Here is a 27,155-nt window from a genome sequence, read left to right as displayed (position 1 = left end):
CTCTCTCTCTCTCTCTCTCTCTCTCTCTCTCTCTCTCTCTCTCTCTCTCTCTCTCTCTCTCTCTCTCTCTCTCTCTCTCAAACTGAGGCAAGCGTGCAGCCCTCAGCATCTCTCTCTATTCTGCCTCAGTCGATAAAGTCAGTCAGTCTGTCTCTCAGTTCATTATTCCATCACACGGTTCTCTTCCTGGAAACTCAAAGAATCTTTTATGGTCTTCATAGTAAACTTTACTGTTTTCAATGAGATGTCTGTGCCTGGAATCTGCAAGTTTATTGCGGCCACCAGCCTGCAACCCTCAACTTTTTTCTCATATACTTGCAGTCCCCTTTCACGGCAGCTCTTACGATCTCTCACACGGCTGTTCTTACGATCTCTCACACGGCTGCTCTTACGATCTCTCACACGGCATCTCTTAAGTTAGGTTAGGTTAGGTTAGTTTCAGTACTCGTTTTGTTCGTGTTCACAATTATTTCGAAATTGTCGCTTCAGAATTAAGTTTCTATCTGGTTAAAAAATGTCTACTTCACGATTACCCATCATTCTTTTCCTACACACACACACACACACACACACACACACACACACACACACACACACACACACACACACACACACACACACACACACACACACACACAGCTGCTGTAGAACTGTTTGAAGCTGGAATACTTAACGAGCGAAAAGGCACAATACCCTGACTGGAACATTATACAGAGGACCCTCACGCAAGAGACTGAAACTTATGACGACGTTTCGATCCGACTCGGACCATTAACTAGTCTCACAAGCGCGAAGAAAAGGGAGCCAGTATATATGTGATAGGGGGGCTGGGATGGGAGAACGAGACGAAGTATAATGGAATAAGTAATGGAAGAGGTAGTGGTGGAGGTAATAAAAATAGTAGTAATTGTAGTAGTAGTAGTAATTGTAGCAGTAGTAGTACTAGTAGTAGCAGCAGTAGTAGTAATAGTAGTAGTAGTAGTAGTAAGTAGTGTAATAGAAACAGGTGGTAATAAGAAGGAAGTAGTGGAATTTTCTGTCTTTGAAGATGTTCCAGTATATTTGGTACCTTCTCAAGTGCAAGATATAATTTCTTCATGCACGAACGTTCAAAAAAGCAACATCTTCAAACTTTAATAAAGCTAGTACATTAATTACCAAATACCATTAATTATACGTGTTGCATTAATTAAAGAGTCATTATGCAGACTAATTGCCGGAACTACAAGTGTGTGACGTGTCATTTCTCAGGAAGTTATTTCTGTTAATACTCAGCGTCAGTGTCTGATCCTCTTCTCCTTACAGATCTAATATCTTTCCTATCTTAGGTAGGTTTGGGTTACATAAACCTCTACAGACGAATATTTGACCACAAATAACTTAAACAGTGGACACACGTTTGGCAGCGGGGATCTCTCGGTAGTAATGTGGACCGTAATAATTTGCACTCTTTTCGTTCATGGCGTGATTCCGGGTTGCTGCTGCTGAATAAATAGTTATTATAATGAAAACTAAGCGCTGAACCCACACGGGTAATGCAGTTCTGGCTACATTTGCTGCGTGGTGTTGTAGGTCAGTAAACAGCAGCCACCCAGAGAGCTTCATACGACTAGCCTCTGACACGAGTGTGACCCAGAAGCCTCTTCAGTGAATTACACTCTGTTAGCATTGATGGTCTTTGTGTCTCATGGCTGTAAGATGTTTGATAAATCTTATAAGCTTCTACTTATCTTCAGCGTACACGTTTCTGGGCTGCTTCTTCTTCTTGTTGATTCGCCGGTATTTTCCCGGCCCGGGCCTTTTCCAAGGGGTGGCCCGGCCTAGGCTCCCTGTGGAGGGAGTGTCTGAGACCTAAGTCTCCCATGGGAGGAGGTACAAGTACCCCCTCATCGTTGGGACCAACTGTCCCCAGGCCTAGCCACATTCCCCGCCCTCACGAGGCTCGTAGGGAGAAGCTAGGCCTCTGGTCTGCCATCCTCGCCCCCTGGGAATGGCAGTCTTGTGAGCTGCAAGCTCAGTGGTGACCTGTACTTAACTCAGTGGTGACCTGTACTTAACTCTGTGAAGAAGTGTCTTGTGTGCTCCCCGTGGACTGAACAAGATGCCCTCCATCGAGCAACTTTACCAGCAGCTTAAGGAAGAATTAAGGGTAGCGAAGATGGAGATACGGCGATTGACCGAGGAAAACAAGAGGATTCGTAGTAGTCCTCCTGTTTTGAGTCCTCAGGTCAAGAAGGGATCGTGGTCAGTGGCTGGACAGCAGGGGACGACGAAGTTGACGATCAAGAAGACGAATGGAAAACCAGAAACGATGAAGAAGAAAGAGACTGCTGTGGAAACCTCCAACGCATTCTCGGTGCTACCCGACGAATGTGAGTCGACTACTGGGACCGTCACGACGAACGACAACAAGGAAGGTAAGAATATTGTTGTTGTTGGGGATAGCCAGGTTAGATACATGGATAGGGCATTCTGCTTGAAGGACAGGAGTAGGAGACAGAGGGTTTGCTTTCCTGGGGCTGGGATGGAGGACATTCTTAGCCGGCTTGACAACATGAACGGTAATGGGATCAATCCTATTATTTGCCTCAGTGCTGGAGGCAATGATGTAGGCAAGCGTAGAAAGTTCAGGACAGCCATAGACATCATTAGGAAGAAGGGGGGGTGCCCTGTTATATGTGGCATTTTGCAAAGAAGAGGTGTTGGTAATGAATGGTTGTCCAGAGCAATTGGTATTAATTGTTGGCTGGATAAACACTGTAAGGATAATGCAGTACCATTCATTGACAACTGGGACAACTTCTATGGCCGAAATGACATGTATGCCAGGGATGGGGTTCAATTATCCAGGGCAGGTGTGGGTTTTCTTGCTAACTCAGTTGAGGGGGTTGTTAGGACTTTAAACTAGGATCAGTTAGAGGTATGGGTTTAGAAATGATAAATAATGAGTATGGATATACTGACTTATGCTCTGATATTAAGAATCTTAATAGTAACTGTCATGGAGTAACTCTGGGTAATGATAATTTCAGAAATTGTGTAAAAACAAAGATGAATAGGAAAAATGTGCAGAAGAAAAAACATATGATGGTATTTTATGCTAACAGTCGAAGTGCAAGAAATAAAATTAATGAACTACGTTTGGTAGCATGTGCTGGGAACTTTGATATCATTGCATTAACTAAAACGTGGTATGATTTAAAGAGTCGGGATATGACTGCTGAGTGTAATATTCAGGGATTTAAGTTGTTCAATGTGGATAGATGTAATGGGAAGGGGGGAGGAGTTGCATTATATGTTCGAGAAAATATTAATTGTTGCATAAAAACAGGTATAAAAATAGATGGAGCAGTAACAGAATCTGTTTGGGTAGAGTTTGTAGAGGGTCAAGAAAAACTAATTCTAGGTGTAATATACCGACCTCCAGGCTTGGATCACGATAGAGGGAGACTTCTTTGGGACGAAATTGTTAGGGCTTCTAGACACAATAACATAGTCATAGTAGCGGACTTTAACTTTAGTCAAATTGACTGGAATTCTTTAACAGGTAATCTAGAGTCCAGTCACTTTATGGAAACAGTTCAGGACTGTTTTCTGAAGCAGAGCGTGACAGAGCCTACCAGGGGTGATAATTTGCTAGACCTAGTCTTGTCAAATAAGGAAACACGCGTGAATAATCTGGAGATCACTGAAGAGCTTGGCGCAAGTGATCACAAATCCATCACTTTTAGCATTTACTGGGAATGCAAGAATAATGATAATACAGTAAAAATCCCTGATTTCCGTTCTGCTGACTATAATGGACTTAGGGAACATCTGTCTAATCTTGATTGGGGTTATCTAGCTAATGATTTTATTGGCGATGATCATACTTATGATTATGAAGGGATCTGCTTTTATGATTTTTTTCTTAATAATGTACACCGTGCCCAGAGTATATACATTCCCCAGAGAGATATTAGATCTAATAATAACGATCCCAAATGGGTTAGCAGTAGGTTAAAGCATCTATTAGGGATGAAAAGGGAAATTTATAGGCGCGTCAGAAGAGGAGAGGTTAACCTTACTGACCAATATGTTCAGCTTAAAAGAGAAGTAAAAAAGGGGATTAGAAAGGCTAAACGTGACTATGAAATTAGAGTTGCTAGTGAATCAAAGACTAATCCAAAGGGGTTCTTTCAAGTGTATAGGACGAAGGTGAAGGAAAAAGTAGGACCTCTGAAAATTGGGAATGGACAGCTGACGGATAACGAACTGGAAATGTGTTCCTTATTTAATGACTACTTTTTGTCAGTTTTTACACAGGAAAATGTAAATGAGATTCCAATAATTAACAATTATTTAGTTCCTGATGAATTTAAATTAACTAATATTACTGTCACGAGGGACATGGTTATTAAACAGATAGACAAACTGAAGCAAAATAAGTCCCCGGGACCCGATGAGTTGTTTTCCAGGGTACTTAAGGAATGCAAGATGGAGCTTAGTCAGCCATTAACGAGTGTGTTTAATGCGTCCATCCTTACTGGTGTTGTGCCAGAGTTGTGGAAGATGGCTAATGTGGTTCCTATATTCAAATCAGGGGATAAGTCCGTTCCTTCAAATTACCGTCCAATAAGCCTGACATCTATAGTGGGCAAGTTATTAGAATCAATTATAGCTGACATTATTAGAAGTCACCTTGAAGAGCATAACTTGATAAATGAATCTCAGCATGGATTCACGAGAGGTCGTTCCTGCCTGACAAACTTGCTGACGTTCTTCAATAGAACATTTGAGGCAGTTGACAGTGATAAGAATATGATATTGTTTATTTGGATTTTAGTAAAGCGTTCGATAGAGTACCTCACAGGAGACTTGAAAAAAAGTGTTAGCTCATGGTATAGGAGGCAAAGTCCTAGCATGGATAGAGGCATGGCTTACCAATAGAAAGCAGAGAGTTACCATTAATGGAGTGAAATCTGAATGGGGATTAGTCACTAGTGGCGTTCCACAAGGATCAGTTTTAGGCCCTCTCTTGTTCATAATTTACATTATTGACCTTGATGAAGGGATTACGAGTGACATAAGTAAGTTTGCTGATGATACAAAGATAGGCCGTATAATTCACTCTGAGGAGGATAGCAATGAACTCCAGGAGGATTTGGACAAATTAATATCCTGGTCTGAAAAATGGCAGATGAAGTTCAATGTCGATAAGTGTAAGGTACTTGCCCTTGGTAATGAAAATAATCCTCGAAGCTATAATCTAGGTGAAGTAGAGCTTGATCATGCAGAATGTGAAAAGGACTTGGGAGTCATGGTGAGCAGAAATCCAAAGCCAAGACAGCAGTGCCTTAGTGTGCGCAACAAGGCCAACAGATTACTAGGATTTATCTCAAGAAGTATAAGTAACAGAAGTTCAAAAGTTATTTTACAGTTCTATACATCACTAGTGAGGCCTCATTTAGATTATGCTGCTCAGTTTTGGTCCCCTTACTACAGGATGGATATAGACTCATTAGAGAACATACAGAGAAGAATGACTAAAATGATTTACTGTGTAAGGAACCTCCCGTATGAAGATAGACTTAAAGCCTTAAATCTCCACTCTCTGGAGAGGCGTAGAATGAGGGGAGATATCATAGAAGTGTATAAGTGGATGACGGGCATAAACAAGGGAGTTATTAATAAAGTACTGAGGGTGTCGAACCAGGTAAGAACCAGAAATAATGGATTTAAGTTGGATAAATTTAGATTTAGAAAGGACATAGGTAAGTACTGGTTTTCTAACAGAGTTGTAGATGCGTGGAACAGTCTTCCCAGTGGGGTGATAGAGGCTAGGACCTTGGGTAGCTTTAAGAAGAGACTGGACATATGTATGAATGTGAGGGGCTGGGTTTGAATGGTGACATTGGGTACGGGAGTAATTTCTTGGGTAGCTTTAGGTAGAGGTCGTTTAGATAAGGACCTGCCTCGCATGGGCCAGTAGGCCTTCTGCAGTGTTCCTACATTCTTATGTTCTTAAGCTCTGGCTCAGGCACCTACCCTACCCTAGAAGAGTTGGGAATGGTGTCGATCACGTTTCTGGGCTTCTTAACAAGTATTGTTTCTGCAATACTTCCCTTTCGTATTGCACCAGGTCGTGGAGACGACCTGGTGCGAGACCGGGTCGTGGAGACGATGCTCCCCACACCGTTCATAATTCTAATAGCTCCTGCTGACAGTAAAATACAGCGTATTCCACAGATTCCTAATGGTTATAATCATTACAGTAATTTTTGGAAGGGATGGACCGGTAAGCCTGTGGAAGGCCTCGGTCATATGACCAAAAGCTCCAGTGGCAGGTCATCATTTGACTGAGACTCACGTCAGGAAACACTTGTCTTGTGTCCTGGCACACCTTACCTAAACTTATTTCACTATGAGTGGAGGATTTTCATTATGAACTGTAGCTCTGTTATGGCGGTGCCTTAGTGTCGGTGAAGGGCTCTTGATCCAAGAAGCTGGAGCTACTCTTCCCTTCCTCAGTGGTGACGTGTACTTAGCTCTGTGAAGACCTGTTTGTGTGTTCTCTGTGAATCTGAACCAGGATGCCCTCTCTTGAGCAACTTTACCAGCAGCTGAGAGAAGAGCTCAGAGTTGCTAAGCTGGAGATACGGCGATTAACGGAGGAGAACAAGAGGATTCGTAGTAATCCTCCTGTTGTGAGTCCCCAGGTTAAGAGGGGAGCTTGGTCAGTGGCCGGGCAACATGGAACCAAGCTGAGGATCAAGAAAATGGTTGGAGAGGCAGAAGCAACGAGAAACCAGAAGACTACCGTGGAAACTTCCAACCCATTCTCCGTGCTACCTGACGAATGTGAGTGTTCTACTGGGAATGCCACAACGAGCACCAAGGAAGCATTGGCAGACGTGAGTGAGACATCCCTAGAAACCCCAACGAAGACCATCAAGAACGTCTTGACGAATTCCACAAGTGGTGTAATGCTACCTGACGAATGTGAGTCAACTACTGGGAGCATCACGAAGGACGACGCCAAGGAAGGTAAAAACATTGTTGTTGTTGGGGATAGCCAGATTAGGTACATGGATAGGGCATTCTGCTTGAAGGATAGGAGTAGGAGGCAGAGAGTGTGTTTTCCTGGGGCTGGGATGAAGGATATTGTTAGCCGTCTGGATGACATCATGAGAGGTAATGGGAGCAATCCTATTATCTGTCTCAGTGCTGGAGGCAACGATGTTGGCAGACGTAGGAGTGAGGACCTGATTAGCAGGTATAGGTCAGCAATAGAGATAATTAGGAGGAAGGGTGGGAAACCTGTCATATGTGGCATTTTGCCAAGGAGAGGAGTTGGAAATGAATGGTTGTCCAGAGCAATTGGTGTCAATTGCTGGCTGGACAAATACTGTAAGGAAAATGCGGTAACATTCATTGACAACTGGGACCTCTTCTATGGCAGAAATGACATGTATGCCAGGGATGGGGTTCACTTATCTAGGTGTGGGGTGGGAGCACTGGCCAACGCAGTGGAGGGAGCTGTTAGGTCTTTAAACTAGGAATAGTTAGTGGTATGGGTTTTGGCGGGAAAACTGTGAAGTCGCAGGGTAGTAATATGAGTACTAGGAGAACTAGTAATAGGCAAAATGAGGTGGATATTGGAAAGCCAGTGGCACTAATTGACAAGGACAGTAATAGGTTTAGTGGAATAACAGAAAGGAGCAGGAAGGGTAAAGAGAGAGGAGGGTCTTTAAATATTTATTACACAAATAGTCACAGTGCTAGGAATAAGATGGACGAGTTGAGACTAGTTGCTAGTGCAGGTAACATTGATGTATTTGCCATTACTGAGACGTGGTTTAATTAAAAAAGTCGGGACATGCCTGCAGAATGTCACATTCAGGGTTTTAAATTGTTCCAAGTAGATAGAAGTATCGGAAAGGGGGGTGGGGTGGCATTGTATGTCCAAGATCGCTTGAACTGTTGCATAAAAACGGGTATTAAGTCTGAAGTAACACATACAGAGTCTGTTTGGATAGAATTTTCAGGTGTGATATACCGTCCCCCAAATTTAGATAGGGACCAGGGGAGACTACTATGGGAGGAAATTGTTAGGGCCACACGGCACGATAATGTAGTAATTCTAGGAGACTTTAACTTTAGTCATATTGATTGGAATTTCTTGACTGGGAATTTAGAATCATAAGACTTCTTAGAAGTAGTTCAGGATTGTTTTTTGAAGCAGTTTGTGACAGAACCTACAAGGGGAAATAACCTGCTTGACTTAGTTATGGCAAACAATGAATCCCTTGTTAATAATTTAGAAGTTTCAGAGGAACTGGGTGCTAGCGACCACAAATCAATTACATTTAGCATTGAATGGAAGTATGATAGTAGGGATAACTCAGTAACAGTCCCAGATTTTCGCTTAGCGGATTACGATGGGCTTAGAGAACACTTATCTGTTGACTGGGGTAACGAAGAGAGTTATTAATATGACAGTTTTCTGAACACTATACATGCTGCTCAAAGAACGTTTATCCCTTATAAAGAAATTAGATCAAATAGAAATGACCCAAAATGGATGAATAATAGGCTGAAATATCTACTAGGGCATAAGAAAGGAATTTATAGGCGTATCAAAAGAGGCGAGGGTCATCTTATGAATCAGTATATTGACATTAAGAGGGACATTAAAAAGGGGATAAGAAAAGCTAAAAGGGACTATGAAATTAAAGTTGCTAGGGATTCTAAAACTAACCCAAAAAGTTTTTTCCAGGTATATAGAACAAAAGTCAGAGATAAGATAGGTCCCCTTAAAAATAACTATGGGCATCTTACTGACAAAGAGAATGAAATGTGCTCGATTTTAAATAATTATTTTCTCTCGGTTTTTACACAGGAAGACACTAATAATATTCCGGTAATTAATTTTTATAGTGGGCCAGAAGAAGATAAATTATGTAACATCACAGTCACTAGTGAAATGGTTGTGAAGCAGATAGACCGACTGAAGCAAAATAAGTCACCGGGTCCTGATGAGGTTTTTTCAAGGGCTCTTAAAGAATGCAAAATGGAAGTCTGTGAACCATTAACTAATATTTTTAATTTATCTCTTCAAACAGGTGTAGTGTCTGATATGTGGAAGATGGCTAATGTAATTCCTATTTTTAAAACAGGGGACAAGTCGTTACCGTCAAATTACCGCCCAATAAGCCTGACCTCAATTGTAGGCAAATTATTAGAGTCAATTATAGCTGAGATTATAAGAAGCCATCTCGATAAGCATAGCTTGATTAATGATACTCAGCATGGATTCACAAGAGGCCGGTCTTGTCTAACTAAATTATTAACTTTCTTCAGTAAAGCTTTTGAGGCTGTTGACCGCGATAAAGAATTTGATATTATTTACTTAGATTTTAGTAAGGCATTTGATAGAGTTACGCACCAAAGACTGTTGAAGAAAGTAGCAGCTCATGGCATTGGGGGAAGGGTGCTCTCGTGGATCGAATCATGGCTCACAGACAGGAAGCGGAGTGTCCATAAATGGGGTTAAATCCGAGTGGGGATCAGTAACAAGTGGCGTTCCACAGGGATCAGTCTTGGGCCCGTTGTTGTTTATAATATATATCAATGATCTTGATGAAGGAATTACTAGTGATATGAGCAAATTCGCCGATGACACGAAGATAGGTAGGATAATTGATTCAAACGTAGATGTTAGGGAACTTCAGGAGGATTTAGACAAACTCTACTCTTGGTCAGAAAAGTGGCAGATGCAGTTCAATGTAGACAAATGCAAGGTTCTGAAGCTCGGGAGTGTCCATAACCCTAGCACGTATAAGTTAAATAATGTAGAACTTAGCCATACAGATTGCGAAAAGGACTTGGGGGTTATGGTAAGCAGCAACCTTAAACCAAGACAGCAATGCCTAAGCGTACGTAATAAGGCAAATAGATTACTGGAATTTATATCAAGAAGTGTAAGCAACAGAAGTCCAGAGGTCATACTGCAGCTTTATACATCATTAGTAAGGCCTCACTTAGATTATGCAGCTCAGTTCTGGTCTCCATATTACAGAATGGACATAAATTCGTTAGAAAACATTCAGCGTAGGATGACTAAATTAATACATAGCATTAGAAATCTTCCTTATGAAGAAAGATTGAAGACTCTTAAGTTACATTCACTTGTTAGACGAAGAATGAGGGGAGACCTGATCGAAGTGTATAAGTGGAAGATAGGTATTAATAAAGAGGATATTAACAAGGTCTTGAGGATATCTCTCCAAGAGAGAACCCGCAGTAATGGATTTAAATTAGATAAGTTTAGATTTAGAAAGGACATAGGAAAGTATTGGTTTGGAAATAGGGTAGTAGATGGGTGGAACAGTCTACCTAGTTGGGTTATTGAGGCTGGGACTTTGGGTAGTTTCAAATTTAGGTTGGATAAGTACATGAGTGGGAGGGGTTGGATTTGAGTGGGACTTGCACATCAGAGCTTATTTCTTGGGTGGCATTGAAAATTGGGTTGGTCAAATGTTTTGTTAGTGGGATGAATTGTAAAGGATCTGCCTAGTATGGGCCAACAGGCCTGCTGCAGTGTTCCTCCTTTCTTATATTCTTATGTCACCCATACACCACCAGACAAAAATACTCTAATCCCTGAAATAATGATTTAACTCTCGGTGTACATACACACTGAGAAATCCTCACCTCCTGTGCCATCTGTACAAGTTTTTGTCAGGAGCAACACCTGCAGGTTAATCCTCATGTTTACAAATTTCTGCTGCAGAGTTGGGACCAACTTTCCGTGTTAATTTTGCAATTGGTGCTGGTGAACATTGCAGCGGCTCTCATGCTCAGTTATTGGCTCGAGCATTCATAGAGTTTTCTCCAGATCATTGCTTTTGCCGAGGTTGAAAATGAACCTCGACTCAATTTATTTTAACTTGTGAAAAAAATAATTTACAGAAGAGCGTATCTGAGGCCATTGTGTGTAGTGTTGTGTGGTTCAGAGCAATAGTTTACCACAGTGTTTCTGCTTTCATTCGTGAACTTTATGTAACTGTTTTGTTAATACTTTTACTGTGTGCGGGATACATGACGTTCGAGAAAGTCAGAAATATCCCTACTCTGTTGTTATTATTATTATTATTATTATTATTATTATTATTATTATTATTATTATTATGGTGAAAATATAAACAAGATAGTTATCTAATATTTCTTGACGTATATTTTATAGAAATTAATTAGTTAGTATTAACTGTTGATCAGTCATAATTAGCATAATTCTTATCGATTTATGTTCCTTATGAAAGAAATTTTGCTTGGCAAAATATTCAATAACTCATCATGTGTATGTGCTCAAGAAAACTATCGTAATGTATTATAAAAAATATATTACGTGTATAATATGAAATTACTCCGTATGAAAGCAAGAGGCTTGGCAGATAATGCAGAAAATACTTTTGTGAAAATCAGGGTCGCGAGAAGCACACTAAGAGAGAAGTCAGTAAGAGTAAGGGGAGGTTACCTGGAGGTTATTCCGGGGATCAACGCCCCCGCGGCCCGGTCCATGACCAGGCCTCCCGATGGATCAGGGCCTGATCAACTAGGCTGTTACTGCTGGCCGCACGCAGTCCGACGTACGAGCCACAGCCCGGCTGATCCGGCACCGACTTTAGGTATCTGTCCAGCTCTCTCTTGAAGGCAGCCAGGGGTTTATTGGCAATTCCCCTAATGCTTGATGGGAGGCTGTTGAACAGTTTTGGGCCCCGGACACTTATGGTGTTTTCTCTTAGTGTACCAATGGTGCCCCTACTTTTTATTGGCGGCATTTTGCATCGCCTGCCCAGTCTTTTACTTTCGTAGGGAGTGATTTCTGTGTGCAGATTTGGGACCATTCCTTCCAAGATTTTCCAAGTGTAGATTATGATATATCTCTCCCTCCTGCGTTCCAACGAGTACAAGTCAAGTGCTTCCAAGCGTTCCCAGTAGTTAAGGTGCTTGACAGAACTTATACGTGCAGTAAAGGATCTCTGTACACTCTCTAGATCTGCGATTTCACCTGCTTTGTATGGAGATGTTAATGTACAGCAGTATTCCAGCCTAGAGAGAACAAGTGATTTGAAAAGGATCATCATGGGCTTGGCATCTCTCGTTTTGAAAGTTCTCATTATCCACCAAGACTCTTCAGTACGATCTCTTCGTGCATAGAAGGAATTACCAACTGACTAGTCTGTGTCTTCAAGAGTGTACTTGTTAAGTTCCTCAAGTTAGTTCCTGATCAGCCAGGCTGTTGTTGTATACGTTGGAGTACGTGCAGCTGCCACCAACAACCTGGTCGACTCAGGGTAGTACCGTATTTTCCGGCTTACAAGGAACACGAATGTCGGCTGCTTGCTAGCACGATGTTTCCAAGCGGTTGTAACGTAAGGTTAGTAAACGACTGCTAAAAAGTAACCCAAAGCCTACCCTTGACCCTGACCTTGAGCATATTAGGCGCAGACTGGTTTTCCAAGACTTTTCTGAAGGAAAAATGTGCACCTTACATGCAGGAAAATACGGTAATTACACATAGTGACTCCCCCGTGTGTACATTGGTATTTTCTGCGGTAGTGGTTCACGTTATCTTACGTTATTTCTCTCCCTTCACATTAAATTAAAGTTACTGTGATGTACCAGCCCGCCCTCGTTAATGTACGAGGCTTTTGGTAATGAAATCACAGTTGCCTGTCTCCGTCTTTTATTACAAAGAGAGAAAACGTTGTAAACTTAGCAGTAGGTGACTGTGGTGTGTCCGACCCAGAGTCCAATTAGCAGCCCGGTGCCTGCGTTTTTTTGGTTCCCTCAAGCCACTTAGGGAAGCTTTGTTGGGCCTCCTGCTTCTCTCATCCTTTTTCTCATTCTCTCTCTCTGTCTCTGTCTGTCTGTCTCTCTCTCTCTCTCTCTCTCTCTCTCTCTCTCTCTCTCTCTCTCTCTCTCTCTCTCTCTCTCTCTCTCTCTCTCTCTTTCGATGCATAGTGGTAAATCAGAGGTATGAGAGACTAATTTAAATATGAAAAAGTTAAAGATGATACATTTTGCATATACAGATACATGAGTTAGTGATTCCAGGGATCATCGCCCCCGCTACTCCGTCTCTGTACAGAAGTCATCAGTAAAAAAGGAATATTAGGTAAGACACATGTGCAACAGTTAGGTATCTTTATTTCGAAAAGTTTCGCCTACACAGTAGGCTTCTTCAGTCGAGTACAGGAAAGTTGATAGAAGCAGAAGAGACTTGAAGACGATGTAATCAGTCCACCACCCTTAAAGTTTTGAGGTGGTCAGTCCCTCAGTCTGGAGAAGAGCATTGTTCCATAGTCTGAAACAATATGGAGTTGAAGTGACAGGATGGAGCCTTATATAGCGCTAGGAGGTGAGACGTAGGTCACTAGTAGAAGTAAGAACGCAGATGTTGGGTGGTCAGGTCCCTCTCAAATCCAGCCGTTCTCACTAGTAGAGGTAGTCGAAGTTGATTGCAGGTGTGTACCAAGATACCCTTGTGTTGCAGTGTCTGACAGATTGAACATTAAAATGGTATTTTATAACATTTTAATGTTCATGCTTCATATTTATCTTTTGATTCAACCCCTTAAGCTTTTAAGCGCAAACTTTCATCTTCCAGAATACTAATGTGTGTTTGTGTGTGTGTATATATATATATATATATATATATATATATATATATATATATATATATATATATATATATATATATATATATATTGCGAATTCCTTGCATTGTTAAAATCTCTAGTAAGGCTAATGCATGCAGGGAATGATATGAAAAGCTGAAAGCTGGCTGCCTTGGATCAACGTCTAGCGCAAGCTGGACGCCAAGGTATTGGTCCAGTGTGGTGAGAATGGTATAGCACTGCGTACCTTGCTCCAAGGTTCGTAGGTTCGAGTCTCCTTCAGCCAGAGATCAATGTTTGTGTATATTTCGCCTGCTCTTGCGAATTTCTTACACACACACACACACATATATATATATATATATATATATATATATATATATATATATATATATATATATATATATATATATATATATATATATATATATATATATGCAAAACCACCACTCTGAAAGAATAGAGAAATTCCAAGCGCTTTCGTGACTACTCACATTATCAAGGAACTATGAAAGTGAAGCATCCAAGGAAGCTATATAAGGGGTCTGGCCAGCACCTCACTATCAGATCCCACAACGGTTAAACACGTGACGCGCAGCGACCCAACTTGGATAGGTCCTTTGCACAACTCACCCACAAACTATTCTACCCAAGAAAATTTAAAAATTATTATTTGTCCAGTGTATTATTAAATTCTTCCCAAATTCTATTAATTATAAATGGATCTAATTTATATAAACCAAAGGAAATATTCATATTATTGTCAAAACTGCTTTTTATGAAACAAGATTCAATTATATTCCTGTCGACCATGGACTTACTTGATACTACTTTCTCAACTTTTTGAAAATCAATTGGATGGTTAAAATCTCTTACATGAATAAATAGAGCATTGGAATCTTGTCCAGTTCTAATGCTATATTTATGTTGTTTTAATCTTAGTTCGAGATTTTTACCAGTTTGACCGTAATAAACTTTATCGCAAATTTTACAAGGAATCTTATAGACACATTCATCAGCATTTTGGGGGGAATTCTTTATCAAAAGTTTTTTTACTGTATCAAGATTTTTGAATACAACTTTAATAATAAAAGTCTTAAGAAGAGAAGGCATATCAACCAAGTTTTCATGGTAACGGAGAACCAACATATTTTTAGTTGAATAAGGCTGGTTGTCCCTTTTTGGATTATAAAAAGTGTTTCTAGCAACTTTAAAAGATTTATCAATTACATTTCTTGGGTATTTTAAATCATTACCTATTTCATAAATTTTGGATATTTCCTCATCTATGAACTCAGGACTACAAATTCGTAAAGCTCTCAAAAACATTGATGAGAAAACAGACAGTTTGACTCTATCTTGATGCGAGGAATAATAGTGGACATAGGAACAGTTATTTGTAGGTTTTCTGTAAATTTTAAATTTGAATTCATTATTACCCTTAATAATTAAAACATCTAGAAAAGGCAATGAGTTATTTTCTTCAAACTCAACAGTAAAGTTTATAGAATGGGCTAAGCTATTTAATTTTCCAAGGAAATGGTGTATATCTACATTTTTGGGCATAAGACACAAAATATCAACATATCTGAAATCACCTGTTTACTGTGATCTTATTGCATATGTATTATATATATATATATATATATATATATATATATATATATATATATATATATATATATATATATATATATATATATATATATATATATATATATATATATATATATATATATATATATATAATTATATAATTATATATATATATATATATAAGTAGTCGATTTTTCCTCTGGGGCGTCCCTTCCGGAAAAGGCCTTCCTCTGGGGCGTCCCTTCCGGTTTAGGCCTGCCTCTGGGGCGTCCCTTCCGGTTTGGGCCTTCCACTGGGCGGTGTATCCGGTCTAGGACCAGCAGCTGGAGGGTCACCTTTTCACACCTAGGTGTTACTTCCGGTTTTGACCATGACCTCGCCCTCGAGACTACCTCACCCTTGACCCCCCAACCAATACCCCCACCCCCCACGACCCCCCCGCCTCGCGACCCCACCATCGCGCCGCGCGCCCGCGCGCCCGCCCGCGCCCCGCGCCCGCGCGCCCCGCCCGCGCGCCCCGCCCCGCGCGCCCACCCGCGCGCCCGCCCGCGAGCCCCGCCCGCGCCTTCTGCTGCGCCTTCTGCAGCGTCATCCGGATCGCCCCCGCGCCTCGAATTTTTTTCCGATTTTTTTCGAATTTTTTTTGAATTTCATTTTCTTGTGCTCTCCATCTCCTCAGATCAAATTTTTGAGGTTCCCCCTCTCACTTTCACCCCCATCCCAAAATTTCTCGATATTACCAAGTTTTTGGATTCCCCCCTATGGGGGTTTCGAAAGTCTCCATCTCCTCGGATCCCCCTCCCACTTTCACCCCCCCATCCCCAAAAATTTCTCGATAATACCATGACTCCATCTCCTTGGATCAAGTTTTTTGGGTACCCCTCCTTTCACCCCAAATTTTCTAGACAATACCATGACTCCATCTCCTCGGATCAAGTTTTTTGGGTACCCCTCCTTTCACCCCAAATTTTCTCGACAATACCATGACTCCATCTCCTCGGATCAAGTTTTTTGGATCCCCCCTATGGGGTTTTCGAAATTCTCCATCTCCTTGGATCAAGGTTTTTGGATTTCTCCATCTCCTCGGATCAAGTTTTTTTTTGATTTCTCCATCTCCTCGGATCAAGTTTTTTTTGGATAATACCAAGACTCCATCTCCTCAGATCAAATTTTTTGGATTCCCCCTATGGGGGGTTTCGAAAAGTCTCCATCTCCTTGGATCAAGGGTTTTGAATTTCTCCAATTCCTTGGATCAAATTTTTGAGGTTCCCCCTCTCACTTTCACCCCCACCCCAAAATTTCTCGATATTACCAAGTTTTTGGATTCCACCCTATGGGGGTTTCGAAAGTCTCCATCTCCTCGGATCAAGTTTTTCGAAATTCTCCAATTCCTCGGATCAAGTTTTTGGGTACCCCTCCTTTCACCCCCCATCCCCAAATTTTCTCGACAATATCATGACTCCATCTCCTCGGATCAAGTTTTTTGGATCCCCCCTATGGGGTTTTCGAAATTCTCCATCTCCTTGGATCAAATTTTTGGATTACCCCTCTCACTTTCACTCCCACCCCAAAATTTCTCGATAATACCAAGACTTCATCTCCTTGGATCAAGGTTTTTTGGATTCCCCCCTCTGGGGGTAAGCATTCAAATGAACTCCTCCTATGGGGGCATGCTTACTACAGGTCTAAACAAGTTAAATGAACTAAAAAAAAGCGTTTACTCGGCGGTCAGTGACGTCACGCGCACACAGGTTGAATCAGGTCGGTCCTTTTAGTTCATTCAAGATAATAAGGGAACATAGTAGTGACGTCACGCGCACACAGGTTGAATCTTGTCTACCCTTTTACCCACCCTCCCAAACCCTCACACTCCAACCAACACCTCACAATTTTCACTCATAACCCCCAATTTTTCTCGTTTTAACCCTTTTAGTTCATTAAAGTGGGACACATGCATCAGAAAGTCACCACATCGCTTACATCCACTTTCGTTAAATTCACTACTCACAATTTTACATATTACGAAGTTAAATACGCACTTTTACTTTTGAACATCTTCAAAACACTCTCATAAATCATTTGAATACTCACAAAAAATACCTTTATACATTTCCAAACAACACTGAATTACTCCAAAAACATCATTCGAACACCCCCAAATCACCTCTGAATACTCCCAGAACACCTTCATAAGTACTCTTGCACATCATTTGAACACCTTCAAAACACCCTTGAACACCTTCAAAACACCTTTGAATACTCACATAAACACCCTTGAACACCTTCAAAACACCTTCAAAGCACTCTCATAATCATTTGAACACCTTCAAAACACCCTTGAACACCTTCAAAACACCCTTGATCACCTTCAAAAAAAAACAACATTTGAACACACTCAAAACACCTTTGAACACCTTTGAACATTTCCAAACAACACTGAAACACTTCCAAAAAACACACAATTTGAGTACTCCCAATTACACCACTGATTACTACTAAAACACCGCTGAATTCAATCAAAACACCCTTCAACACCTTCAAACACCCTTGAACACCTTCAAAACACTCTTGAACACCTTCAAAAACACCTTTGAACATTTCCAAAACACTATTTGAGTACTCCCAATTACACCACTGAATACTACTAAAACACCGATGAATTCAATCAAAACACCCTTCAACACCTTCAAAACACCTTTGAACACCTTTGAATACTCACATAAACACCCTTGAACACCTTCAAAACACCTTTGAATAACCTCAAAACACCTTTGAACACCTTCAAAACACCCTTGAACACCTTCAAAACACCTTTGAATAACCTCAAAACACCTTTGAACACCTTCAAAACACCCTTGAACACCTTCAAAAACAACATTTGAACACACTCAAAACACCTTTGAACATTTCCAAAACACTATTTGAGTACTCCCAAATAAGATTTGACATCTCTAATTTATCTGCACTTTCATTAAATTACAACTCATCCCTCAGTCTCCAGACTAGGCATTTTCTCGTTTTTTACCCTTTTAGTTCATTAAAGTTATTAAGGGGACACAATACATCAGAAAAAAGTCACAAGAACTAACTCAAACACTTTACTTTGAACACCCCCAAAAACACTCTCATAATCATTTGAATACTCACATAAACACCCTTGAACACCTTCAAACACCTTTGAATATCGTTTTTAAACTAATTTCATCACAACCCACTTATATCATCTTTTTCGGTAACTCTAATTCGACAACAACACCCACAACACCCACATCCCACAACACCCATGAACATTTCCAAAACACTATTTGAGTACTCCCAATTACACCACTGATTACTACTAAAACACCGCTGAATTCAATCAAAACGCCCTTCAACACCTTCAAACTCCCTTGAACACCTTCAAAACACTCTTGAACACTTTCAAAAACACCTTTGAACATTTCCAATCAACACTGAAACACTTCCAAAAAACACAATTTGAGTACTCCCAATTACACCACTGAATACTACTAAAACACCGCTGAATTCAATCAAAACACCCTTCAACACCTTCAAAACACCTTTGAACACCTTCAAAACACCTTTGACACCTTCAAAACACTCTTGAACACCTTCAGAAAACACCTTCGAACATTTCCAATCAACACTGAAACACTTCCATACCCAACTATTGCGACATGTTTTCAACACCCCCTCCATTCTTTTTCCAATATATCATAACTTTTCAATTCTATAATTTCTTTTTAAAATATTCACACATTACCTTTATATTCAGTAAAATCTCTCCATATTTCTAATTACAACCCTCCCCATACCCCTCTCCATCTCACCCGCATTCTTCACATCCACTCACCCATCTCCCAACATACCTCTTCTGAACACACACACAAAAAAATCACATTTCACATCCACAAATGCATCTCAAATCCACTAAAATCACTGTAACCAAGATATTCACACACACACACCTTACCTAACCTAACCTAACCTAACCTAACCTAACCTAGCCTAACCTAACCTAACCTAACCTAACCTAACCTAACCTAACCTGTCCTAACCTAACCTAACCTAACCTAACCGAACCTACCCTAACCTAATTTAACCTAACCTATCCTTACCGAACCTACCCTAACCTAACTTAACCTAACCTAACCTATCCTAACCTTACCGAACCTACCCTAACCTAACCTTACCTAACATAACCTACCCTAACCTAACCTAACTTTACCTAACCTAACCTAACCAAACCTACCCTAACCTAACTTAACCTATCCTAACCTTACCTAACTTATCCTAACCTAACCTAACTCCCCATACCCCTCTCCATCTCACCCGCATTTCTTCACATCCACTCACCCATCTCCCAACATACCTCTTCTGAACACACACACAAAAAAATCACATTTCACATCCACAAATGCATCTCAAATCCACTAAAATCACTGTAACCAAGATATTCACACACACACACCTTACCTAACCTAACCTTACCTAACCTAACCTACCCTAACCTAACTTAACCTAACATAACCTAACCTAACCTTACCTAACCTAACCTAACCTTACCTAACCTAACCTTACCTAACCTACCCTAACCTAACCTTACCTAACCTAACCTAGCCTAACCTAACCTATCTTAACCTTACCTAACCTAACCTTACCTAACATAACCTAACTTAACCTAACCGAACCTAACCTAACCTTACCTAACTTATCCTAACCTAACCTACCCTAACCTAACCTACCCTAACCTGTCCTAACCTAACCTAACCTAACCTAACCTAACCTAACCGAACCTACCCTAACCTAATTTAACCTAACCTAACCTTACCGAACCTACGCTAACCTAACTTAACCTAACCTAACCTATCCTAACCTTACCGAACCTACCCTAACCTAACCTTACCTAACATAACCTAGCCTAACCTAACCTAACTTTACCTAACCTAACCTAACCTAACCAAACCTACCCTAAGCTAACTTAACCTATCCTAACCTTACCTAACTTATCCTAACCTAACCTAACCTAACCTTACCTAACATAATCTAACCTATCTTATCCTAATCCAACCTAACCTAACCTTACCTAACCTAACCTATCTTATCCTAATCTAACCTTGCCTAACCATTACCTAACCTAACCTAACCTATCTTATCCTAATCCAACCTAACCTAGCCGAACCTATCCTAAAATATATTGGAATACCCCCAAAACACTATTTGAGTACTCCAGAATTACTTTGAACGACTCCATTTTGGATATATCCAAATTAGTTTTGAAAACTTTATCGTAAAATCGAACATTATTTTCTTGTTGGTAAAACACACTCAATGGTAGAAATATTTACTCGATTTCCGAATAGAAGCACTGTCCTCGCTCTGAGAGACTCATTGTGGGTCACCCCAACACATGGTGTAATGCGCTTCACACCCAAGGTAGAACATAACACCTGCGTCAACTCAGGACAGACAGGCGCCATGTAATGCGGGTAACATCCAAGGTAGAAAATCATCTCTTTCCAGACCAACTGTCTATCCTAACCTAACCTAACCTAACCTAACCTAATTCCTAACCTAACCTAACCTCACCTAACCGAACCTAACCTAACTCCATCAATCACCTCTATCCTAACCTAACCTAACCTAACCTAACCCAACCTAACTCCATCAAACACCTCTAACCTAACCTAACCTAACCTATCCTAACCTAACCTAACTCCATCAAACACCTCGAATACTACCTAACTTAACCTAACCTAACCTTACCTAACCTACCGAACCTAACCTAACCTAACCTAACCTATCCTAACCCGTCCCAACCTAACCTAACCTAACCTAACCTAACCTAACCTAACTTATCCTAACCTAACCTATCCTAACCTAACCTAAACACTGACTAACTTTGAACCAACTCTGAACACCACTGATCTTCTTCAAAAAAATGCTCTGCACATCATTTGAACACCTTCAAAAAAAACACCATCAAACACCTCCGAATACTCCCAAAAAAACACTACTGATTACTACCAAATCACCACTGAATACTACCAATCACCGCCAAAATCACCAGAAACTAAGTTTAACATCACCATCTAACATCCTTTTTATAGAAATCCCCTCAAATCACTATAACCAAGAACTCCCTCCCCATTTGGCGCATAAAAAAAAAAAAAGCATGAACACAAACCTAATACGCAAACACTTAGTACATGATCACCATCAACTGAAAACATATCTTATACACACACATAATATAAGACAATCACCAACTACAATCACCCATGTTCACTTACCTCAAAATCACTAATATCACAGAAAACAATAATTTTTATAAACATTTCACACACACACACACACAAAAAAAAAATCATATTTGACAATATCTAAGCGCACTCACCTCACTACCACCAACACACGATGTCTCACCTCACAGGACCGACGAGGTCACCTCCAGTGACGTCACACTCCCATTGTGTTACTTGGTGGTTGGTAACATCACACCTAACCCCCTTGTTTCAACCTGTTGTACCCTACATTATCTAAGAACACTATATCCAAGACGATTACCAGATTTTATGATCCCCAACACCAAGATCACAGAAAACACACATTTTTATAATTATTCACACAAAAATCACGATCACCAATTCCATATCATGTTTACCGTCATCTATCAACACTAATCACCAAGATCACCAAAAAATCTAAGATCATGCATCTCAAAACTACTATGATCACTGAAAACACTTATTTTTTTAAACATTCGCACAAAAAATAAGACATACACAAAAATACCACAACACTTCCACCAACATCTATAACATAACATGAGCACTATAACATATCACTATCACAAAAAAAATAATACACAAACACCCACATATTATACATTTCAATTGGAAATTTAAGACATGAGACATACACACCAAATCTAAGACATTCACTCCAACTAAGACATACACATCACCCTTAAAACTTCCTTCCTTATTCATTCCGCATATCTCCTAGAGCTGTTTTAACCCCGACGGTTCCATCACGACGTAGGAGCCAGAGGAACCATCACCACTCCAACACCACCTACTACACTCTGGCTCCTACGTCGTGGTGGATCCGTCGGGGTTAAAACAGCTCTAGGAGATATGCGGAATGAATAAGGAAGGAAGTTTTAAGGGTGATGTGTATGTCTTAGTTGGAGGTGAATGTCTTAGATTTGGTGTGTATGTCTCATGTCTTAAATTTCCAATTGAAATGTATAATATGTGGGTGTTTGTGTATTATTTTTTTTTGTGATAGTGATATGTTATAGTGCTCATGTTATGTTATAGATGTTGGTGGAAGTGTTGTGGTATTTTTGTGTATGTCTTATTTTTTGTGCGAATGTTTAAAAAAATAAGTGTTTTCAGTGATCATAGTAGTTTTGAGATGCATGATCTTAGATTTTTTGGTGATCTTGGTGATTAGTGTTGATAGATGACGGTAAACATGATATGGAATTGGTGATCGTGATTTTTGTGTGAATAATTATAAAAATGTGTGTTTTCTGTGATCTTGGTGTTGGGGATCATAAAATCTGGTAATCGTCTTGGATATAGTGTTCTTAGATAATGTAGGGTACAACAGGTTGAAACAAGGGGGTTAGGTGTGATGTTACCAACCACCAAGTAACACAATGGGAGTGTGACGTCACTGGAGGTGACCTCGTCGGTCCTGTGAGGTGAGACATCGTGTGTTGGTGGTAGTGAGGTGAGTGCGCTTAGATATTGTCAAATATGATTTTTTTTTTGTGTGTGTGTGTGTGTGAAATGTTTATAAAAATTATTGTTTTCTGTGATATTAGTGATTTTGAGGTAAGTGAACATGGGTGATTGTAGTTGGTGATTGTCTTATATTATGTGTGTGTATAAGATATGTTTTCAGTTGATGGTGATCATGTACTAAGTGTTTGCGTATTAGGTTTGTGTTCATGCTTTTTTTTTTTTTATGCGCCAAATGGGGAGGGAGTTCTTGGTTATAGTGATTTGAGGGGATTTCTATAAAAAGGATGTTAGATGGTGATGTTAAACTTAGTTTCTGGTGATTTTGGCGGTGATTGGTAGTATTCAGTGGTGATTTGGTAGTAATCAGTAGTGTTTTTTTGGGAGTATTCGGAGGTGTTTGATGGTGTTTTTTTTGAAGGTGTTCAAATGATGTGCAGAGCATTTTTTTGAAGAAGATCAGTGGTGTTCAGAGTTGGTTCAAAGTTAGTCAGTGTTTAGGTTAGGTTAGGATAGGTTAGGTTAGGATAAGTTAGGTTAGGTTAGGTTAGGTTAGGTTAGGTTAGGTTGGGACGGGTTAGGATAGGTTAGGTTAGGTTAGGTTAGGTTCGGTAGGTTAGGTAAGGTTAGGTTAGGTTAAGTTAGGTAGTATTCGAGGTGTTTGATGGAGTTAGGTTAGGTTAGGATAGGTTAGGTTAGGTTAGGTTAGAGGTGTTTGATGGAGTTAGGTTGGGTTAGGTTAGGTTAGGTTAGGATAGAGGTGATTGATGGAGTTAGGTTAGGTTCGGTTAGGTGAGGTTAGGTTAGGTTAGGAATTAGGTTAGGTTAGGTTAGGTTAGGTTAGGATAGACAGTTGGTCTGGAAAGAGATGATTTTCTACCTTGGATGTTACCCGCATTACATGGCGCCTGTCTGTCCTGAGTTGACGCAGGTGTTATGTTCTACCTTGGGTGTGAAGCGCATTACACCATGTGTTGGGGTGACCCACAATGAGTCTCTCAGAGCGAGGACAGTGCTTCTATTCGGAAATCGAGTAAATATTTCTACCATTGAGTGTGTTTTACCAACAAGAAAATAATGTTCGATTTTACGATAAAGTTTTCAAAACTAATTTGGATATATCCAAAATGGAGTCGTTCAAAGTAATTCTGGAGTACTCAAATAGTGTTTTGGGGGTATTCCAATATATTTTAGGATAGGTTCGGCTAGGTTAGGTTGGATTAGGATAAGATAGGTTAGGTTAGGTTAGGTAATGGTTAGGCAAGGTTAGATTAGGATAAGATAGGTTAGGTTAGGTAAGGTTAGGTTAGGTTGGATTAGGATAAGATAGGTTAGATTATGTTAGGTAAGGTTAGGTTAGGTTAGGTTAGGATAAGTTAGGTAAGGTTAGGATAGGTTAAGTTAGCTTAGGGTAGGTTTGGTTAGGTTAGGTTAGGTTAGGTAAAGTTAGGTTAGGTTAGGCTAGGTTATGTTAGGTAAGGTTAGGTTAGGGTAGGTTCGGTAAGGTTAGGATAGGTTAGGTTAGGTTAAGTTAGGTTAGCGTAGGTTCGGTAAGGTTAGGTTAGGTTAAATTAGGTTAGGGTAGGTTCGGTTAGGTTAGGTTAGGTTAGGTTAGGTTAGGTTAGGACAGGTTAGGGTAGGTTAGGTTAGGGTAGGTTAGGTTAGGATAAGTTAGGTAAGGTTAGGTTAGGTTCGGTTAGGTTAAGTTAGGTTATGTTAGGTAAGGTTAGGTTAGGTAAGGTTAAGATAGGTTAGGTTAGGCTAGGTTAGGTTAGGTAAGGTTAGGTTAGGGTAGGTTAGGTAAGGTTAGGTTAGGTAAGGTTAGGTTAGGTTAGGTAAGGTTAGGTTAGGTTATGTTAGGTTAAGTTAGGTTAGGGTAGGTTAGGTTAGGTAAGGTTAGGTTAGGTAAGGTGTGTGTGTGTGAATATCTTGGTTACAGTGATTTTAGTGGATTTGAGATGCATTTGTGGATGTGAAATGTGATTTTTTTGTGTGTGTGTTCAGAAGAGGTATGTTGGGAGATGGGTGAGTGGATGTGAAGAAATGCGGGTGAGATGGAGAGGGGTATGGGGAGTTAGGTTAGGTTAGGATAAGTTAGGTAAGGTTAGGATAGGTTAAGTTAGGTTAGGGTAGGTTTGGTTAGGTTAGGTTAGGTAAAGTTAGGTTAGGTTAGGGTAGGTTATGTTAGGTAAGGTTAGGTTAGGGTAGGTTCGGTAAGGTTAGGATAGGTTAGGTTAGGTTAAGTTAGGTTATGGTAGGTTCGGTAAGGATAGGTTAGGTTAAATTAGGTTAGGGTAGGTTCGGTTAGGTTAGGTTAGGTTAGGTTAGGACAGGTTAGGTTAGGTTAGGTTAGGTTAGGTTAGGTTAGGTTAGGCTAGGTTAGGTTAGGTTAGGTTAGGTTAGGTTAGGTAAGGTGTGTGTGTGTGAATATCTTGGTTACAGTGATTTTAGTGGATTTGAGATGCATTTGTGGATGTGAAATGTGATTTTTTTGTGTGTGTGTTCAGAAGAGGTATGTTGGGAGATGGGTGAGTGGATGTGAAGAATGCGGGTGAGATGGAGAGGGGTATGGGGAGGGTTGTAATTAGAAATATGGAGAGATTTTACTGAATATAAAGGTAATGTGTGAATATTTTAAAAAGAAATTATAGAATTGAAAAGTTATGATATATTGGAAAAAGAATGGAGGGGGTGTTGAAAACATGTCGCAATAGTTGGGTATGGAAGTGTTTCAGTGTTGATTGGAAATGTTCGAAGGTGTTTTCTGAAGGTGTTCAAGAGTGTTTTGAAGGTGTCAAAGGTGTTTTGAAGGTGTTCAAAGGTGTTTTGAAGGTGTTGAAGGGTGTTTTGATTGAATTCAGCGGTGTTTTAGTAGTATTCAGTGGTGTAATTGGGAGTACTCAAATTGTGTTTTTTGGAAGTGTTTCAGTGTTGATTGGAAATGTTCAAAGGTGTTTTTGAAAGTGTTCAAGAGTGTTTTGAAGGTGTTCAAGGGAGTTTGAAGGTGTTGAAGGGCGTTTTGATTGAATTCAGCGGTGTTTTAGTAGTAATCAGTGGTGTAATTGGGAGTACTCAAATAGTGTTTTGGAAATGTTCATGGGTGTTGTGGGATGTGGGTGTTGTGGGTGTTGTTGTCGAATTAGAGTTACCGAAAAAGATGATATAAGTGGGTTGTGATGAAATTAGTTTAAAAACGATATTCAAAGGTGTTTGAAGGTGTTCAAGGGTGTTTATGTGAGTATTCAAATGATTATGAGAGTGTTTTTGGGGGTGTTCAAAGTAAAGTGTTTGAGTTAGTTCTTGTGACTTTTTTCTGATGTATTGTGTCCCCTTAATAACTTTAATGAACTAAAAGGGTAAAAAACGAGAAAATGCCTAGTCTGGAGACTGAGGGATGAGTTGTAATTTAATGAAAGTGCAGATAAATTAGAGATGTCAAATCTTATTTGGGAGTACTCAAATAGTGTTTTGGAAATGTTCAAAGGTGTTTTGAGTGTGTTCAAATGTTGTTTTTGAAGGTGTTCAAGGGTGTTTTGAAGGTGTTCAAAGGTGTTTTGAGGTTATTCAAAGGTGTTTTGAAGGTGTTCAAGGGTGTTTTGAAGGTGTTCAAAGGTGTTTTGAGGTTATTCAAAGGTGTTTTGAAGGTGTTCAAGGGTGTTTATGTGAGTATTCAAAGGTGTTCAAAGGTGTTTTGAAGGTGTTGAAGGGTGTTTTGATTGAATTCATCGGTGTTTTAGTAGTATTCAGTGGTGTAATTGGGAGTACTCAAATAGTGTTTTGGAAATGTTCAAAGGTGTTTTTGAAGGTGTTCAAGAGTGTTTTGAAGGTGTTCAAGGGTGTTTGAAGGTGTTGAAGGGTGTTTTGATTGAATTCAGCGGTGTTTTAGTAGTAATCAGTGGTGTAATTGGGAGTACTCAAATTGTGTGTTTTTTGGAAGTGTTTCAGTGTTGTTTGGAAATGTTCAAAGGTGTTCAAAGGTGTTTTGAGTGTGTTCAAATGTTGTTTTTTTTTGAAGGTGATCAAGGGTGTTTTGAAGGTGTTCAAGGGTGTTTTGAAGGTGTTCAAATGATTATGAGAGTGCTTTGAAGGTGTTTTGAAGGTGTTCAAGGGTGTTTATGTGAGTATTCAAAGGTGTTTTGAA

At 40.0% G+C, this 27,155-nt stretch overlaps 1 long non-coding RNA gene across 2 annotated transcripts in view; it reads left to right on the top strand.

Moving 5' to 3' along the window:
- Window positions 1-27,155, top strand: part of LOC138853578 (uncharacterized) — a 62,057-nt gene that overhangs the window by 30,445 nt on the left and 4,457 nt on the right. For both annotated transcript variants that reach the window (XR_011392743.1, XR_011392744.1), the window contains exon 2: window positions 13,080-13,162. This is a non-coding gene — a long non-coding RNA (uncharacterized lncRNA). The remainder of the gene's footprint in view (window positions 1-13,079; window positions 13,163-27,155) is intronic.

This window comes from Cherax quadricarinatus, chromosome 33 (assembly GCF_038502225.1).
Source record: "Cherax quadricarinatus isolate ZL_2023a chromosome 33, ASM3850222v1, whole genome shotgun sequence".
Taxonomy (NCBI): Eukaryota; Metazoa; Arthropoda; class Malacostraca; order Decapoda; family Parastacidae; genus Cherax; species Cherax quadricarinatus.
This window is presented reverse-complemented; position numbering and strand designations above follow the sequence as displayed.